Raw genomic sequence first — 18,848 nt, 5'->3', positions numbered from 1 at the left:
TCAGCACATCCACTAAATGTTACCTATCATTATTATTATTCTTAGATTTAAAAAGGAGGCTCTTTTCCTACATTAAAGACCATATTTACCATTTAGCAAGTAGCCACTCTGTTGTGAAGTATCTAAGCAATTAATTTAATTTTCCTTAATGATAAATACATATGCAAATGCAATGTTAAAGTTTTTTTCGTTTGAGAAAACTTATTTCAAATGATAGAATTCCTGATAAAGAATATACATATATTCCTCGTAGTATTTTGGCAAATTTATTTGTATTTTCAGTATAGAAAGGAAATTTAGGAAATAATTCCTGAAAATAAATCCATTAACTAATAAAGGACCCTTCGAAAAGTGATTATGCACTAGTTTATTCATTCTTGAAATAAATTTTCATTTAAAAGATAATTTTAGCTACTTTTATACTCACTAATAATTTGTGAGAATTATTTATATAATCTGTTTTAAAGGAATCATCAAAATGATCAAAGCAGGAGCTTTGAAGGATTAGTTAAAACATGATGAAGATAATCAATTTAATGAAGTAATTTATTCAAGTAAATGACTAATGTAAGGTAAAATCTGACCAACAAAGACTAGTGTTTTGAAAATACATTAATAACTAAAAGATTGTGTGATTTTTTTTTTTTTTTTTTTTTTTTTTTTTGTCTTTTTGCTATTTCTTTGGGCCGCTCCCGCGGCATATGGAGGTTCCCAGGCTGGGGGTCTAATCGGAGTTGTAGCCACTGGCCTACGCCAGAGCCACAGCAACACCAGATCCGAGCTGCGTCTGCAACCTACACCACAGCTCACGGCAACGCCGGATCATTAACCCACTGAGCAAGGGCAGGGACCGAACCCGCAACCTCATGGTTCCCAGTCGGATTCGTTAACCACTGCGCCATGACGGGAACTCCTGTGTGATTTTTGTTGTGTGCTAATAAGTGTAGTAATATCTAGGGCAGATTGAGATTGATTTGTAATATTCAGGTTAAAAATTTATTTTTTCTATTCTCCATAGAAGGCATTATACATATACCACTTGTTCCATTGTAAGCGCTTTCACATTTTGTGTGTTAATACTTCTGTGAAGTGTACAGTATAAAAGTGATTTAAATGTTTGATGATTGCTACACAGTCCAACACTGATTTCAGCCAGTTAGAATGTTGCAGTTTTGGCTTAATTATAAAAGGAGCCTGAGTCTCATGGTCTTTGTGACAACCCAAGGTCAGATGACCTGGATATGTCCTGCCAAGCTGTTCCTGTGGAATAAATAGGCTGTTTGTAAACAGGATGGCTAAGCAGTCTCACAAGATTTCAAGTTCACAAAGTGTGAGGCAACTGGGTAAAAGGTCAAATGTTAAAGGTAATAAGTCATTTTGGGCCTGTTCTTTTGTGGAGTCTTTGGCTGCCTTTCAGTCCGAGGTCTTGGAAATAGTTCACACACAGGCTTTTTGCCAAAAGACTACTGAGAGTTGGCTCAGACAGGATTCTATTACAAAATCCTCTCCCTTTCTTTCTCTTATTCTCTCTTTCTGTCTGAATTCTACTGTCTGAAATTTATAAAAATGCAATGAATTAAAAAACTAAGTATATAAATGAGGCAACCAAGAAAATTCATGCCTTACATGAGATATCTAGAATGACTTTTTTTTTTTTTTTTTTTTTTAGGGACAGAGATCCATAAACTGAATCTATTATGATAAATACTTGTAAAAGTGATTGCAAAGTACATTTTAGACAAAGAGTAAGCATATAAAAATAACAAAAAAGATTAAAATTTTGGCAGGAAACTTGGGGCTATTGTAGGCTTTTTAAAAGAAGCACTATATATCTGTTCCACCTAATCCACCACAGGCAGTCTTTAGACAGTTTAGTGAGATATTTTAATTAATGAACTCTTCTACTATCGTATGTTGGGCTATTGTTAAAATTTGCTGTGTATTATGAGGAAAAAAAAGTATAATTAGACTTACTCAAAATTTCTCATCTCCTTTTAGATTTATGCTGTTGTTATTCTTGCTCAGTCAGAATTCATTATAGGAATGAAAAAAAAAAAAAAGTGAACATTAGATTTACCTTCTCTGGCATTAAAACTTAGCTTGAAGAGCTTTCTTCAGGTCCTTGGCCGTTGTATTTGTCTGCATCATTAGTGTGTTTTCTTCTGTTTGTATACTACTACAGAGTTACAACTTCTATCTTGGTCTTTGGAATATTTTTATCCTTGCATTTGAAATACTTTATCAGTAAAGATGTGGGCAGTGGATATTCTTAAGGGCAAAGAAAAGAGAAGAGATGGCAAAATAACCATTGCCAAACAGAAAGTTTGAGCTGGAGGCCATTCTAACTGGGAAAAATTAAAACATTTCATTAGGAAACTTAGTGTAGTGCCTAGTGGAAACCAAAGCATGCAGTTTGGATCATAATGAGTGATACCTTGGCTTTCCTTGTTTTACTGTACTGATGAGGATGGGTGTGGGAAGGATGGGATTTTTTTCCAGTGTATTTCATAAAGTCTGATTTCTTTTTGCCTTGTACAACAGTAAAACAAATCCATTTGTCTTTTAAAAAGAATTTTCTGAGCATATCAACTCATAGGTCTTGTCTTTACTCTCTTCAGAAAATTCTAAAAGAAAAAAATTTCTCTGAAGTTTGAGAAATTATTTGCCATTATTTTCCTTTCCTTAAATTTCTTAATATCAGGAACATGCTGTATAAAGCAATATAATACATTTATTGATAAACAGCTTTCTCTTCTCTTTTTTTTTTTATTAAACAGAATGACAGTTTATTTTCCTTTGTTTATTGACTTCCACTAGACTGTGGACTGTGTTGAAGAAATTAGAAAATGACAACTTTTAAAATAATGCATTTTATTTTAAATACAACCTATACAAATATAGATCTTTAATAAAAAGATCTATATTTTTTCCCATGTAAAGGTTTTCAGAGAAAAATTTGAAAAATATTTAGTCCTTTTAAAAAATTAAGAAAAGTAAACTTTTAACAAATCACTGAGCCTTTCTGAATCTATTTTGTCATAGAGGCTACTAGCATTCAATCTTTAAGGTTTTTCCCAACTCCAGACTAAGCTGCATCTCACCAAATGTTTCTAGGACTAAAGAACTCTCTCATTTGCTCCATTTGATATTTCTGTCCTTTTTCTCAGTGAATAAAATGTTAAGGAGAAAATGAATAACTCCATGAACTATGAAAGATGCCATGAATCCATTTTTAAAGAGAAATTAGCTGGAGTTCCCATCATGGCTCAGTGGTTAGCGAATCCGACTAGGAACCTTGATGTTGTGGGTTTGATCCCTGGCCTTGCTTAGTGGGTTAAGGATCCAGCGTTGCCGTGAACTGTGGTGTAGGTTGTCAGCTACAGCTCCAATTAGACCCCTAGCCTGGGAACCTCCATATGCTGCAAGTGCAGCCCTAGAAAAAGACAAAACAAAAAGCAAGAAACAAAAAACAAAGGAGAAATTAGCATTATATTTCCTTGTTTGCCACTCTACTCTTGCTATTATTGGAGTTAATATCATTGGTCCTGCTTCTGCTGCCTCAGATGATAGACAAAGACTAGGCTGATGAGGCCAGTAAGTAGCACTTCTGTAACACCTTAAAGAAAGGGCTAGGCGATCTCTGGTGGAATCAGAGATTCATATTTCTGGCACAGAAATCTCCATAACAGTCATGAATCAAATGACCATTTGAAAACCTCCCAATTAGGCAGAACCTCTGATTGAAATTAAAAATATGAATATTAGATTGTTCCCTTATCTTGGTTATTATGAATAATAATGCAAAGAACACAGGAGTTCTGATATCTTTTTGATAATTGTATTTTCGTATTCTTTGGATATATACCCAGCAGTGGAATTACTGGATCATATGGTACTTCTACTTAAATTTTTTTTTTTTTTTGGCTGTGCCCATGAAGTTCCCTGGCCGGTGATCAAACCCGTACCACAGCAGCAATCCAAGCCCCTGCAGTGACAACGCTGGGTCCTTAACTGCTGCACTGCAAGAGAACTCTCTACTTTAAATTTTTTTTTTTCCCACCAACAGCACACAGGGGTTCCCAGTTTCCTTTGGCAATTCTTTTGTGGTTCCATACACATTTTAGGATTTTTCTATGTCTATGAAAAATGCCATTGGTATTTTGATAGTGACTTTATTGAATATGTAGATTGCTTTGATGTGGGTATTTTCTTGTTTGCTTGATATATCAGTGTCACTCAGCTAGTTTCCACATTTCTTTTAGAGGGAATTGCTCTGTGTATAACTGGATTCATTGTGCCCATGAGAGGAGCTAAGTTCAGGAGCCTCCTGTATTGTCATTTTGGACTGGAACTCAGAAGCAAGTTTTGATAGAAAATCTTAAAGTAAGCATTCTGGACATCATGCGTATGATACATAACTGGTATTCCATTCTGTTTCCAGCTCCAGCCAGGTAAGTTTCTTTGTATGATACACAACTGGTATTCCATTCTGCTTCAAGCTCCAGGTAGGTAAGTTCCTTTGTAGCTGAAAAGTGTGTCAGCTTTTTTCGTTTTTCAGTGTCCCTCAATGGGACACACCCACAGTGGAATATTATTCAGCCGCAAGAAAGAAGGAAATCCTGCCATTGGTGACAGCATGGACCTTGAGGGTACTATGCTAAATGAAGTGAGCCAGACAAAGAGAAATATTGCATGGTATCCCTTATATGTGGAATCAAACAAACAAAATTCATACTCTTAGGAACAGAGAGGAGAAAAGTGGTTACCGGGGACTGGGAGGTAAGGGAAATAGGGAAAGGTTGGTAAAAGGGCACAAGCTTTTAGCTGTAAAATATGTAATGCCTGAGATCCTCTGTAAAACATGGCGACTATAGTTGATAACGATGTTTTTAAAAAGTGCAGCTATTATAGATATTAGAATATGAATTTCAGACTATCATTTTGACTTCTCTGATTTATTTTAGGGCAAATCACTTAACATGTTTGAGTCACAGTTTTTAATTTGTAAAATGTTTATAGGGCTAATGTAAGAATAAAATGTTAATTTTTAAAAAGAACCTGTCTAAACTATAAACTTACTATAAAGGTTACCCACTGCTTTTGCAAACTGTGGAAGTTGTGAATATTTATACAAAATAGTTAAAGAAAATAACTTTATCCCTTTTCCTGCAAATAGCAATTTATTGCTTATATTTTATATTAATAGGAATACATGAATAAAAATGAGGTTCGAGGTTTAGTATAAGTTCTAAATTCAGAGCTAGAATTCCTGGTCTTCAGCATCTCCATAATATAAATTAATTTCTGTTTGAAAATTAGGCATCATATTATTAAATAATTTACCTATGCCCACTTTGGCTTTGATCCCTCAGAAAAGAGAAGTAGCAAATTATAGGTACTTTGAATAATCTATAAGGGAAAAAAGAGCATTAAAATTTTTATTTGGTACAACTCTGTGTCAGTTAAGACAATTGCCAAATTTGTCACTCATTCTATAATCTACATGTTACTGAGTCAGTGGTAGATACTAATCAATTTTAAGCTTTTTGTTATCTTTTACCTTTCTTCAAGCATTTTATTTTATTTTATTTTATTTATTTATTTTTTTGGGCTGCATCTGCAGCATGCAGGAATTAAAGGGCCAGGGATTGAACCTGTGCCACAGCTGTAGCCTGAGCCATGGGAGTGACAACACCAGATCTGTAACCCACTGCACCACCCAGGAAACTCATCAAGCATTTTAAAGAACTTTTTTGGAGAACTTTTAAAATATTTTATTGAATTATAGTTGATTTACAATGTTGGGTTAATTTCTGTTACACAACAAAGTGATTCAGTTATACATATATATAAACATTTTTTGTCAGATCCTTTTCCCATGTAGGTTATTACAGAATATTGGATAGAGTTCCTTGTGCTATGCAGAGGTTTCCATTGACCATCCATTCCATATACAACAGTGTGCATGTGCCAATCCCAAGCCCCCAATCTGTCCCTAACCCCCACCTGTCCCCTTTGGTAATTATGTTTGTTTTTAAAGTTTGTGAGTCTATTTCTGTTTGGTAAATAAATTCTTTCATATAATTTTTTTTCCATATTCCACATATAAGTGGTATCAAGCATTTTGTATTGTCATTTGGCCATTTTCAGCATCAGTATAGTTACCAGTAACTTTGGTGAGCCCTAGACCTGTAATATGGGACTGCTTCAGGAAATTTTATCTCTTTATTTCTCTGCACTAAAAACAGCAGCTGTACCAACTACTATTTGCATTATGTGAGACTAAGTAGTCTTTAGAGTCACTAATCCAGGATAGCCAGCTTATGTTGAAGAAGACTATACATACTATACATACACCTACACACACCATCACATATATTACTACGTACATTCATACATATAATTTTCTTCATCATAATTCATATTCTCTTTTGAATTGTATTAAGCCAAAAATAAGAATTACCTTTAAAGCTGTTCATTTTTTATTAATGGCTATTTTTTGAAGATATAGAATTAGTTGTATCTTCACTCTTTAAATTCGTAAATAAGCAAAATATAGAACATTTCAAATTCATACTATTGAAGTGTTTCTCTCGGAGTTCCCATCGTGGCTCAGTGGTTAATGAATCTGACTAGGAACCATGAGGCTGTGGGTTCAATCCCTCGCCTTGCTCAGTGGGTTAAGGATCCAGTGTTGCCATGAGCTGTGGTGTAGGTCGCAGACTCGGCTCTCTGATCCAGCATTTCTGTGGCTATGGTGTAGGCCTGCGGCTACAGGTCTGATTAGACCCCTAGCCTGGGAACCTCCATAATGCTGCCGGTGTGGCCCTAGAAAAAGACAAAAAAAAAAAAAAAAAAAAAGAAATGTTCCTCTTAGGTATTTAGAAGATATAAAATGTATTACATTTTTATTAGTATATCACCTCATGTGTTTATTGATGAAGTATTGTGGCATTTCCAATTACTTGATTTTGCAATTAAAATTTTTATTTTGATCAAAGAAATATATAAAAGTCACAACTCTTTTTTTTTTTTTTTTTTTGGAAATTGGAAAATATGGAAGCTTTAGTTTACCATGAAAGGCAAATGTTATGTTATTCTGATGTTTCAGTCTTGACCGTCATCTTGAATTTGCTCATGTAAACAATTTCCTTTGTCTTTGATGGAGGATGAGAGCTCATTTGGGTTCATTAGAGTCTTCATCATGTCTGGGGCAAGTCCACTTCAGAATGGGCTGTGTTACTCTTAAAAGTGCTCTTAAGTTAAGAATCTGGTCCTAGATTAAATACTTTCTAATTTAGGTCAAGGCATTCTTCATTTAGTAGAACTTATATATTTCTTCCTCTTGAAAGTAAAAGAATATTAATAAAATAAAGTTTTTGCTCAATCTTATTAAAATTTCAGTGGTTATTCTACGGTCCAGGAATTTTCCTTTCGGTAATTGAGTGTGGTAAATATGTAAAAATGATACTGTGCATTTGACAACTTTTTCAGGTGTATTTGGCATTCTTTCTTCAGGAAAAGGAGAATATGGAAGCATTTGTAAAGAGTGGAGACTACCCAAAACAAATTATTTCCAACTTAGAAGATGCAAAAGTACAAAACAAAAACTAAAAAAAAATTAAGTAAAATTTAATTAAAAAATGTCCTCCACATATATGTATGTATTTATACAATTTTTAAAGGTTACACTCCATTTACGGTTTTTATGAAATATTGGGTACATTCTCCGTGTTGTAGAATTTAACCCTGTAGTCTGTCTTACACCCAATAGTTTGTACCTCCCACTCTCCCTTACTTATACTCCTCTGCCTCCTCCCACTGGTAGCCACAGGTTTGTTCTCTGTATCTGAGTCTATAAAAATAAAATTTTAAACAATCTTCAATTTTTGAGCATATGGAAACTATTATAATAATATGTCTATATGCAGTTCCCTTTTTAAATAGGCAGATCACATTTTTCTTTTTTTCTTTTTAGGGCTGCACCCACAGCATGTGGTAGTCCCCAGGCTAGGGGTTGAATCAGAGCTACAGCTGCCAGCCTACATCATAGCCACAGCAATGTGGGATCCAAGCCATGTCTGTGACCACAGCTCATGGCAATGCCGAATCATTAACTGACTGAGTGAGACCAGGGATCAAACGTGCATCTTTGTGGGTCCTAGTTGGGTTTGTTAACGGCAGAGTCATGAAAGGAACTTCCGTGTTTTTATTTTATTTTTTATTTTATTTTATTCTTTGTCTTTTTAGGGCCGCACCCGTGGCATATGGAGGTTCCCAGACTGGGGGTCGAATTGGAACTACAGCTGCTGGCCCACACCATAGCCACAGCAACACAGGATCTGAGCCGCGTCTGCTACCTACACCATAGCTCACGGCAACACCAGGTCCTTAACCCACTGAGCGAGGCCAGGGATCGAACCCGCAACCTCATGGTTCCTAGTCAGCTTCGTTTCTGTTGTGCCATGAGGAGAACTCCCTGCATTTTTATTTTTCAAGTATGTGATTTACATGAAGTTTAATAGGATCAGTATATTACCATAAATAATAGTGCATGTGAATTTGTCTCTTAAAAACCCTTTGAGTCTTAGCATTGAGACTCTAGATACAGTAATAGTCAATTTGTCTTTCTATAAATAGGATTTTTAAAAACCTCAGTAGAAATATCAATTTGTACTTAGTCATCATGATGAGTAATATTCTAGAATTTTTTCTCTTAGTTTAGACTTCTTAGATGTTTCAAACACGCTGTATTAAAGTGTTATATTGAACAAAATAGGTAGTAGCAGCTTTTATAGAATCCTTTCCTGTAAGAGATCACACATCTTCCTTGTCATCAAGATGGATATCTTCCTTTATGTCAAACTTTAAGAATTACCAGGCAATAGCAAAATACATGGGGCTCTAACATGCATGTCTGTATAGAAAGCATTATTTTAGAGGGTCTTCCTTTAGAAAATTTCATATACATTTATGTGTACTTCCATATACTTTAGTTGGGATGATGTATATACTAACAAGTAAGTTATTACCAAAATATACAGTGGAGAAATAGAAATTAAGGGTCCTCTCAGCATCATAAAGTGTGGCAATTTTTTGTGTCTATCGTTATTTCCATACACTGAATATTTGTGTGGATACATACCTTCATGTTTTCTATTTTAGTGACGTATGCAATAGAGTTATATATTTTCCTTACTTAAATATGTATATGGAGATTTGGCCAAAAAGTTAAAATAGTCCACCTAATGAATGTGAGTTGGGAGTGAATGTGAGGTATAATCTCTTCCTGTCAGTATCAGTTCTTTTATGAGTGCTAGGCCAAGTGTGGTTCTAGGGTTTAAAGACAGGTGTATATTTTTAATACAAAATGAAATGCAAGACAATTAATTTATCTGGTACTCAATTAAAGAGGAAAGGTAATGGGCTATGAAAGAAAGTATGTTTGTCTTCATGTGCCATTTCCCTAAAGGATTTTGATCATTCACAAAATTTCCTTATATGCTGAGTTTAGATCCTAATCCCTGAGAAAGAGGCTACTTAACTAGCGGTTTTTTTGGTTTAATTAAAAAATTTAGTAGGAGTTCCTTTGTGGTGCAGCGGGTTAAGGATCTGGCACTGTCACTGCAAGCAGCTTGGGTCGCTGCTGTGGCGAAGCATTTGATCCCTGGTCTGGGGACTTCTACCTATTATAGGTGTGGCCCCAAATCCTTTAATAGTCTACTAGGCTATTTTAATGTACTTTAAATCGACTTTTTTATATAATGATTTTTATTTTTTTTCCATTATAGCTGGTTTACAGTGTTCTGTCGATTTTCTGCTATACAGCATGGTGATCCAGTTACACACATGTGTGTACGTTCTTTTTTCTCACATTATTATGCTCCATCATAAGTGACCAGACATAGTTTCCAGTGCTACACAGCAGGATCTCATTGCTGATTTCTGCGCCAGCCTCTACTGTGATGATTTCTCATATGCATATTGTAGGGAGCCCAAAGTAGCATAATACTGTGGGTTAAATTATCAGTTCTGACATAGATCCCCCTTAAGCCCAGACCAGTTTCTTTACTGCTACCACCCTACATTTGTGTATGGATGTTTTGTTTTTATTTTTATACAGTGTCCAAAGTACTTTTAGCATGTATATCACTTAATTTTGCCTGTCATGTAATTGTTACTAAATTTTTGAGTAAATGAACTGTCACATGAATGTAATGATTCTCATTTTAAAGGTAAAGAAACGTAAGTGTAGCTGAAAACAGATATATTATCTTGGAATATAAAGATCTGGGTTCATATACCACTTCTGAAATCATGTGGATATAGAATTGAAAAAATCTTGTCTTTTGAGTATCTGTTTTCTCATCTGTAAAATGGGGTTTTGAAGGTTATTGGGAGGATTAAATGAAATTACCTATGTGAAAATGTTTTAAACTGTAAATATAAACATAACATGCAAATATAAAGCCAGGGTTACAGTATTCTACTACATTACCAATTGTAAATCCATCAGTTTATAATATGTTGGAAAAGAACAGTTGTGTTCTGTTTTTTTTTGTTTTGTTTTGTTTTGTTTTGTTTTTTGCTTCTTTTTAGGGCCATACCTGCAGCATATGGAAATTCCCAGGCTAGGGGTTGAATCAGAGCTGCAGCTGAGGCCTATGCCACAGCCACAGCAATGCCAGATCCGAACCACCTCTCTGACCTATGCTGCAGCTTGTGGCAACACTGGATCCTTAACCCACTGAGCAAGGCCAGGGATCGAACCCACATCCTCAAGGATATCAGTTGGGTTCATTGCTGAGCTATGACAGGAACTCCCTAGTGTTTTTTCTGCTGTTTCCATATGACTTAAGGTCTAGAGACACTAAGTCTACTTACTATTAAGTCTGTTTTATATTATTAATATTTATCATGAATGCAGTTTTGTAAAATTCTTGCTCAAACTTCAAAGGTCATTTTATGCCTGTAATGCATTGTAGAGGTCCTTTGAATGAATGCTTCTCCCCGCCCCCCGCCAAGTTCATACTTATTCAGATTTGTAAACTACAAAGAGAGTTATATAATAGGTAGGTTACTCACAAAGTTTCATTATTCCTCCTTTAACCCAGTCTTTCCCAGAAAAGGCGATGACACACTTAGTGATCAATTTCTTTATTTTATTCATCTCTTCTAAACCTGATTAGTTATGACATTTAAATTTTATGATAGGAGTGTATGAAAATAAGTTACCTAATTATTTTTGCCCAGTAACATTCTAGATATATAAGAAAATACTTCATGTTTCTTAAATATTTCTTTCTCATGATATTTTTGAGGGTATTATGCAGCTACATAGCTGAATTTTTTTTTTTTTTGCCTTTAATGTCCCATTCATTGTACCTTAAAACAATAGGATTGTTCTCTAAAACCTACAGTAAACAGATAAGCTAACAAAAATCAAATCATCACAACGGAAAATAGAAATGGAATTATGTCATTAAATAAAAGAAAAAAAGTTTTGAGAAGGATATAGAGGACCAATAGGAGATATCATCAGTGTGTTTCTTGCTTGGTAGTTGTTTTCTTTTAGGAAACATCTTATCAACTGGAGAGACTTGCTCTTTCTTTGAAGCTAGCTCTGGTTTCTCTGAAATCTGATTTTGTATTCCCAAGGCTCCACTCTGTAATGCCAGCACAAACACACATTAGCAGCTGTTCAACAGTTTAAAGAGTTATCAAGAAGGTATAAAGCAATTACATACTTTGTTTTAGAACCTTGAGAAGGTTTTAAAAAACTTCTGGAGTAATAGGAAGGGGAAAAATAAGAATGAATATACTTTATGAAAAGTATATATCAAATAATAAAGTGAAGTAGTTGAGACGATTGTATTCTATCAGTAAGAGATTCAGGAAAATATTCCCATTATAATTTATAAACTAAGTACATGATAGTTTGTATTAACTATATAGTTTAGTAAGTCTGCTACCAGGTTTCTTCTTCTAGTTTGATAGATACGTGCTATTCTAGTGAATCTTTTTATTAGTGCATTGTATAGTGAAAGAAATGTAATTCTAAATAAAATAGTGAGACCTCTTTTTTGATGATATGAAAGACTCTATTCTGTTTTAGTTTCTTAACTTCACAGAGGTATCCTGCTGGTATAATACTTAGTATTACTGCCCTGAGTTTCAAATGTCTCTAACTTTACCTTATTGTTTGTGGTGCAATGAAAAGATGGAGAGTCAGAACATCTGGGTTTCAGTCCTGGCTTTTCTACTTATTATTTGTTTTGCGTTTTTGGCAGTTCACTTAACTTCTCTTGCCCTTGTGTCCTCATTTGTAAACGAGGGCTAATAGTACTAACTTATAACTCACAGGGTTGCTGTGTAGCTCAAATGAGAATTTATGTAAAAATGCCTTGTAAATTGTAAAGTGCTATTAGATATTCCACATAAAATACTTTCTTTAGAATGATAAAGGCTAAAGAAAAAAATGTGCAAAGGTAACTTAATATTATTTGTATTTAAAAGCATTCATATGAGTGATACCAGCCATAATCTTTATTAGGTAGGGTGGGAATACTCCAGAAAGGCTACTGCTTTGTCTATTGTTAGTAGAGGATTAGAGAGAAGTTTAGTATAGAGTATAGATTTTATGTCATGTATATTCTTATTTTTGAAGTCTCTTTCAGCTCTAGAGTCTTGTAATCCTACTCTGTGACCTTGTTTACCTGTGTACCACTTATGAAAATACTCTGTGTATGCACATACACGGCACAGTGTATCTACATGTAATGCATGTAACGTTATGTCTGTGTATACCGAAGTACTGCAGTAGGTATACTAAGAGTTTCTTTTGGGGAGAGAATTTCATTCATTTTTTTTTTTTTTGTCTTTTTGCTATTTCTTGGGCCGCTCTCGCGGCATATGGAGGTTCCCAGGCTAGGGGTCAAATCGGAGCTGTAGCCACCGGCCTACGCCAGAGCCACAGCAACGCGGGATCCGAGCCGCGTCTGCAACCTACACCACAGCTCACGGCAACGCCGGATCGTTAACCCACTGAGCAAGGGCAGGGACCGAACCCGCAACCTCATGGTTCCTAGTCGGATTCGTTAACCACTGCGCCACGACGGGAACTCCTCATTCATTTTTTACATTCATTTTTGTGGTTTTTTTAATCAGGAACAAGTTAATTGCCCTGGCTCTAATATTTAACCACATTAATTATGAAAACTTGGCTATCAATTTGTTAATGTCATGCTTATTATTTATTTATTGATTTCATATTATGTGCCTTTTCAGCAGGTCCTAGAAATCACTTGTTGTAGATATTAGTAAGGATGCATTATGCTTTAGGTTATTACCTTAAACTTAGCTATAAAGAGATAAAATTGGTATACACAGGAGATAAAAATGATATACTTCTTGGATACACAGCTGTCCTTTGAGGGAGATTTCTGACATTATCTCTAGTCAGTCATCTATTTATTGAGGTTCAATTTATTTATAGCAGAAGAGAGATTTTCTAAAAGTGAAACAATATTTTGCTGTTAATATCATCCATTGATTAACATGTATTTATTGATGATTTACTCTGTCAGACACTATGCTAGATGCTGAGGATAAATTATGATTACTTATAATCTAGTGAAGGAGGTAGACAATCAGATAATTTCAGAATTAAATTTAAAATTGATTATTAAGGAGAGGTATTGGTCTTGTGAGAACACACATTTGAGGGAAATAAAAAAGCAGTAGGTACATATTTGAATGATAAAAAGTGGGAAACTACCTTCAGAAATCAATAGCAATTATTACATGTATCCTATGTATCACAGAATTCTAGTTATGAGTTTTGATGAAATTACAAGTAGGAGTAATTTCCTATTGGCCAAAAATAATTTTGATGTAATAAAGAATTATATGAACTAGATTATGAAAGCAATATTATATATAAAAATGGACTATTAGAGAAAACCGCCATGGTTTTATTTTATATGCTTAGAATTGGTACAGTAAATTTATATGTAAATTATTATTTCTTTACACATGTCACTTATACACAGTGTTTATTTGCCTTGAAAAGTAGGAAAATGCAACTTTGGAAACTATGATGCTAGCCAAAATAAAATCTTTTTTTTTATTTTTATGGACGCATTAAGAATTTATATAATAATATAAGTTATTATATTTTCATTGCACAACTTTTTTTGAAATTTAACTTTGTAACCTTATAAAGGAACAACATTAATTTCACTCTGAATTTTTCTGTTTTGCTTTGTCACATGAACTATTCATAATGTTTGAATTGTAGAAATTATAAGAAATTTTAAAAATAAAAAATTTTTGTTTTATATTTTTTATTTTTTCATAATCAACTCCTAAATCTAAATTTAAAGTTCCTTAAATTTAATTATTTAGCATATTTGAGTCCCAGTTATACTGTGGTGTAATGATAGATCTGCTTCCCTAAATATTTTCTTTTTTATGACTGCATCCACAGCATGGGCCACAGCTGTGGAAATGCTGGATCTTTTAGCCCACTGCACCAGCTGAGAATTGAACCTGCACTCCCAAAGCGACCCGCACTGCTGCAGTTGGATTTTTAACCCACTGTGCCAAGGTGGAAACTCTTCCCTAAGTATTTAATTAAATATGTAAGCAAGAATTGCCACATCTGAAATATTTTTCTTGCTAAAATGGAAAAAATATATTTTAATACTATTTATATTCTTGTTGATTACCAAATGGAAGGTAATTTATAAATAATCCCAGAGTTTATATACTATCAGCCTTTCCTCCATTTACAGGAAAACTGGCCAGACTTATGACAGCACCTCTCACTTCATTATGTGAGCTCCCTGAGCGAATTTCATTAAAAAAATTATTTATTTATTTACTTGCTTTTTAATGCCACACCTGTGGCATATGAAAGTTCCCAGGCTAGGGGTTGAATCTGAGCTACAGCTGCTGGCCTACACCACAGCCACAGCAATATGGGATCCAAGGCACGTCTGGACATACACTAAGTTCACAGCAACGCCGGTTCCTTAAACCACTGAGCAAGGCCAGGGATAGAAACTGCACCTTCATAGATACTGTTGGGTTTGTTACCATTGAATCACAACAGGAACTCCTGAATTTCATTTTTGAGTGGGTGTTGGAGGTAAAAATCCCTTACTGGATTGGAAGCTGGAAGAAGAAAATGTTTGCCTTTGGATTGTATATTTTAATCATAAGGATAGTGTCGCTTTTGTTCATCAACATGCCTCCCCCGCAAGCTGTTTGGCTATTTTGAATTAGATTTATCAAAAAGTTGCAATTTATTGCATGTATAATTTTTGGTATAGAATATTTAGTACTGGGTATTGCTAGAAATGCCAAGCTGAAAATATTTTCTTCTTTCTTCTCTCTCAATCTTTGGATTTAAAATAAATGTTCTTTTAAGTAGCCCTGAATTTAACATTCAGCAGTGTTATCCTGGCTTTGAATATCTAGCAGATCATGAAAGAAAAGTTGAGAGTTTCAGACTGAATTGTTATTATATACTAAAATACACTGTGATCTTATCTATCAACTCCTGGTTTATGGTGGTCTCCATGAGGGTCAACTGTTGTAATTAGGATTAATGGACCGTAGAATGCTTTCCCCCCTTTGGGGACATGCTGTTCCCCAATTCCCAATCCTTGCACTCTCCGAGGTTGAATTTTCCCCTCAGCTAAAAAAAATACTTATGTTCAATTAGAAAACTGCCCTCCTCCTCCTTATGGTTGGGAAGTTAATCACAGGAGACATTTGTTAAGTTCTACACATATTTTATGAAAGGTGATAGAGATCAAAAATGCCTCAATAGTTATGCCACAAAATAAATCCAAAAGCCAGAGATAATAACCTCCATTTCCTGTTATTTGTACCACCATCCAAAATGTAAGACCAGATCCTCACCATTTAGAAACAGTCATGCAGATCAGTCAGAATAGCCAAACTTCTCCAATCTGGACATTTCTGTCACACACTTAGTGTTGTAACTAAAAGCTCTGTGGATGAATAGCATAGAGTGACCCAATTCTTCTACATTCTCTGGTTGCATGATGACATGAGAACACCGGAATGAGCTGAGATCTCTGGCTGCTAATGTGTGATGAAGCATAAATATACATTGTAACTATGCATAATTTTAGAACTTTCATGAGTTGAAAAAAACTCATGTGAGCAATGATGTAACTTACATAGAGAATTACTTTTTCTGTTGAGGGTGTTGGGATAGCCACAAGAAAATCAACCACCTACTACAAAAGCTTCCAGCTTTGATAAGTGAGATTTTTTTTGAGAGCTATGGATCATGGAGTAGCTGATCATGTATCTTAACTCTCTTTATTTTTCTATTTGATGGACAATAAGAGGTAGAATCATATAGCAGTAAGGAATTTGGGTTTCAGTTGTGCAGATTTTTGACACTTTGATACCAATGAATGATTATTCTAAGTAACTTACTAAGTATGTATTTGAAAGAAGAAAGTGATTGAAAATCGACAGTGAATTCAGACTCTTTAGTTCATCCTGTACAAATAAGGAAACTGAGGTGAATAGAATATAGAAAGTTAATGTGAACTGGTACTAGAAAGTTAATATAAACTGCTCCTGGTCTTAGTGTTATTTTCAGTTTTTTATTCAATATATTTATAATAGTTCTAATTTCTCCATATGTTACATTTAGAATCTAAGTAAAGTAATACATTTTTGAAATATCTTTGTTGACTTTTGAAAATTAATTGTAAAAATCATGTCAGTTAGAAACTATACAAAGATACTGTGTCACAGTTTGGATCTGTTGTCTGCATTTTACAATGTTATATGTGTTCATTGAGACTATACATATGATAGTTGATCTCCTGGGTTTTTAGCTCTCCAGGTATGATAAAGATTGAAATATCATTCCCTTTCAAAAAGTTATTTAAAAATTTAAATTAGTAAATATTTCAAACAAACTAAAATTAGGTGAGTTTGAATTAGGAAATATTAGAAAAATTAAACTGGAAAGTATTTCAAATATACTAAAAAGACAAACATACTGAAAAATTTAACAAATATTAGTATTTTGACATATTTGTTTTATTTATTTTTGTTGTTTTAAAGAAACAAAAGGTCATAGAGACTGTAGAATCCCTTCATATTCTATTTTAGCTCACTTCACTTCTCCAGCAGTAAGCACTGTCCTCAAATTGGTGTGTATTCTTCCTCCAAGTTTTTATATTTCTTTCTGCGTATGTACCTATAAAGTATATATACCTGCTCTGCCAATGTGGTTAGCCACTAGCCATTTAAATTAAAATTTAAATACAATACATTATTGTATTTAAGTAAAATATATTAAATTCCTCAGGAACACTAGCCACATTATAAGTGTTTAATATCCATATGTGGCTTAGGCTACCATATTAGTGCAGATACGGAACATTTTCATTACTGCAGAATGTTCTGACATATACCATTGCTTTCATGTTCTTAAACTTTATGCAAATGGTATCACATACTGTTAATTTTCTGGAGCTTGTTTGTTTTAATCAGCATAATGTTTTTTTTTTTTTTTTGTCTTTTGTCTTTTGTTGGTGTTGTTGTTGTTGTTGCTATTTCTTGGGCCGCTCCCGCGGCATATGGAGGTTCCCAGGCTAGGGGTTGAATCGGAGCTGTAGCCACCGGCCTACGCCGGAGCCACAGCAACGCGGGATCCGAGCCGCGTCTGCAACCTACACCACAGCTCACGGCAACGCCGGATCGTTAACCCACTGAGCAAGGGCAGGGACCGAACCCGCAACCTCATGGTTCCTAGTCGGATTCGTTAACCACTGCGCCACGACGGGAACTCCAGCATAATGTTTTTTGAGATTTATCTATAATGACACACTGATTGATGGATATTAGGCTATTTCCAGTTTTTAAAGGTTAAAATAATTTGCAGTGAGCCCTTTTATGTTTATTCCTTTACATGTGTAAAAAAGACATGTGTAAAAATGTCTTCAGGGTTTGCATTGGTTGGTTGTTATTGTTATCAACTTTGCATGATATGGCCCACTCATTAGCTAAAGTTGCTATACCTATTTATAATTCAACTAGCAGTGCTAAGATTTCCTTTTCCTTACCTATTTACTAATACCTAAAATTATTAGACTATAGTGTCAAATGTGAGTTTGTTTTAATTTGCATTTTCCTACTATTTAGTGAGGATGAGCAACCTTTCGTGTATTTACTGGCCATTCGGATTTCCTTTTTTTAAATTAAGTAGATGCCTTTATGAAATGCACTTTATTTTATTTTTTAATTTTAATTTTTATTTATTTTTTTCCGCTGTACAACATGGGGACCAAATTACACACACATGTATACATACTTTTTCCTCCCATTGTTGTGTTGCGAGATAAGTATCTAGACATAGTTCTCAGTGCTACACAGCATGATCTCATTGTAAATCTTTTTTTCTTTTTTTGCTTTTTAGGGCCATACCTGTGGCATATGAAAATTCCCAGGCTAGGGGTCAAATTGGAACTACAGCTGCCAGCCTAAACCACAGCCACAGCAATGCAGGCAAGGTCCAATCCGTGTCTGCAACCTACACTACAGGTCATGGCAACGCCAGATCCCTTATACACTGAGCAAGGCCAGGGATGGAACCTGCATCCTCATGGATACTAGTCAGATTCGTTTCCACTGCGCCACAGTGGGAACTCCAGTAAATCTTTTTTTTCTTTTTGATTTAGAAGTTCTTCATAGTAATTCACTTTTGGTTATATGTATTATAAATTTGTCCCATTTTGTGGCTTGTCTTTTTACTTTGTTATGTCTTGATGTATAGAAGTTTTAAAACT

At 34.6% G+C, this 18,848-nt stretch overlaps 1 protein-coding gene across 47 annotated transcripts in view; it reads left to right on the top strand.

The window, feature by feature from the left end:
- LOC102157568 (uncharacterized) overlaps window positions 1-18,848 on the top strand; it is a 1,229,235-nt gene that overhangs the window by 44,417 nt on the left and 1,165,970 nt on the right. For 21 of the 47 annotated variants that reach the window (XR_014838330.1, XR_014838337.1, XR_014838312.1 and 18 more), the window contains one exon: window positions 4,263-4,383. The exons of 23 other annotated variants lie outside the window; for them this stretch is intronic. The gene's annotated coding sequence lies outside the window, so the exon portion shown is untranslated. Of the gene's footprint in view, window positions 1-4,262; window positions 4,384-5,623; window positions 7,393-18,848 lie in introns of those variants that run through there. 3 more of the 47 variants (XR_014838342.1, XR_014838348.1, XR_014838320.1) reach the window with 3 other exon arrangements.

The sequence above is a fragment of the Sus scrofa genome, chromosome 2 (genome assembly GCF_054392235.1).
Source record: "Sus scrofa isolate SSC_HxYL_T2T_F1_AM1 chromosome 2, Sscrofa_HxYL_maternal_Yorkshire_Landrace_v2.0, whole genome shotgun sequence".
Lineage (NCBI taxonomy): Eukaryota > Metazoa > Chordata > Mammalia > Artiodactyla > Suidae > Sus > Sus scrofa.
Note: the sequence above shows the minus strand (reverse complement) of the source record. Positions and strands in the feature narration are given on the sequence as shown.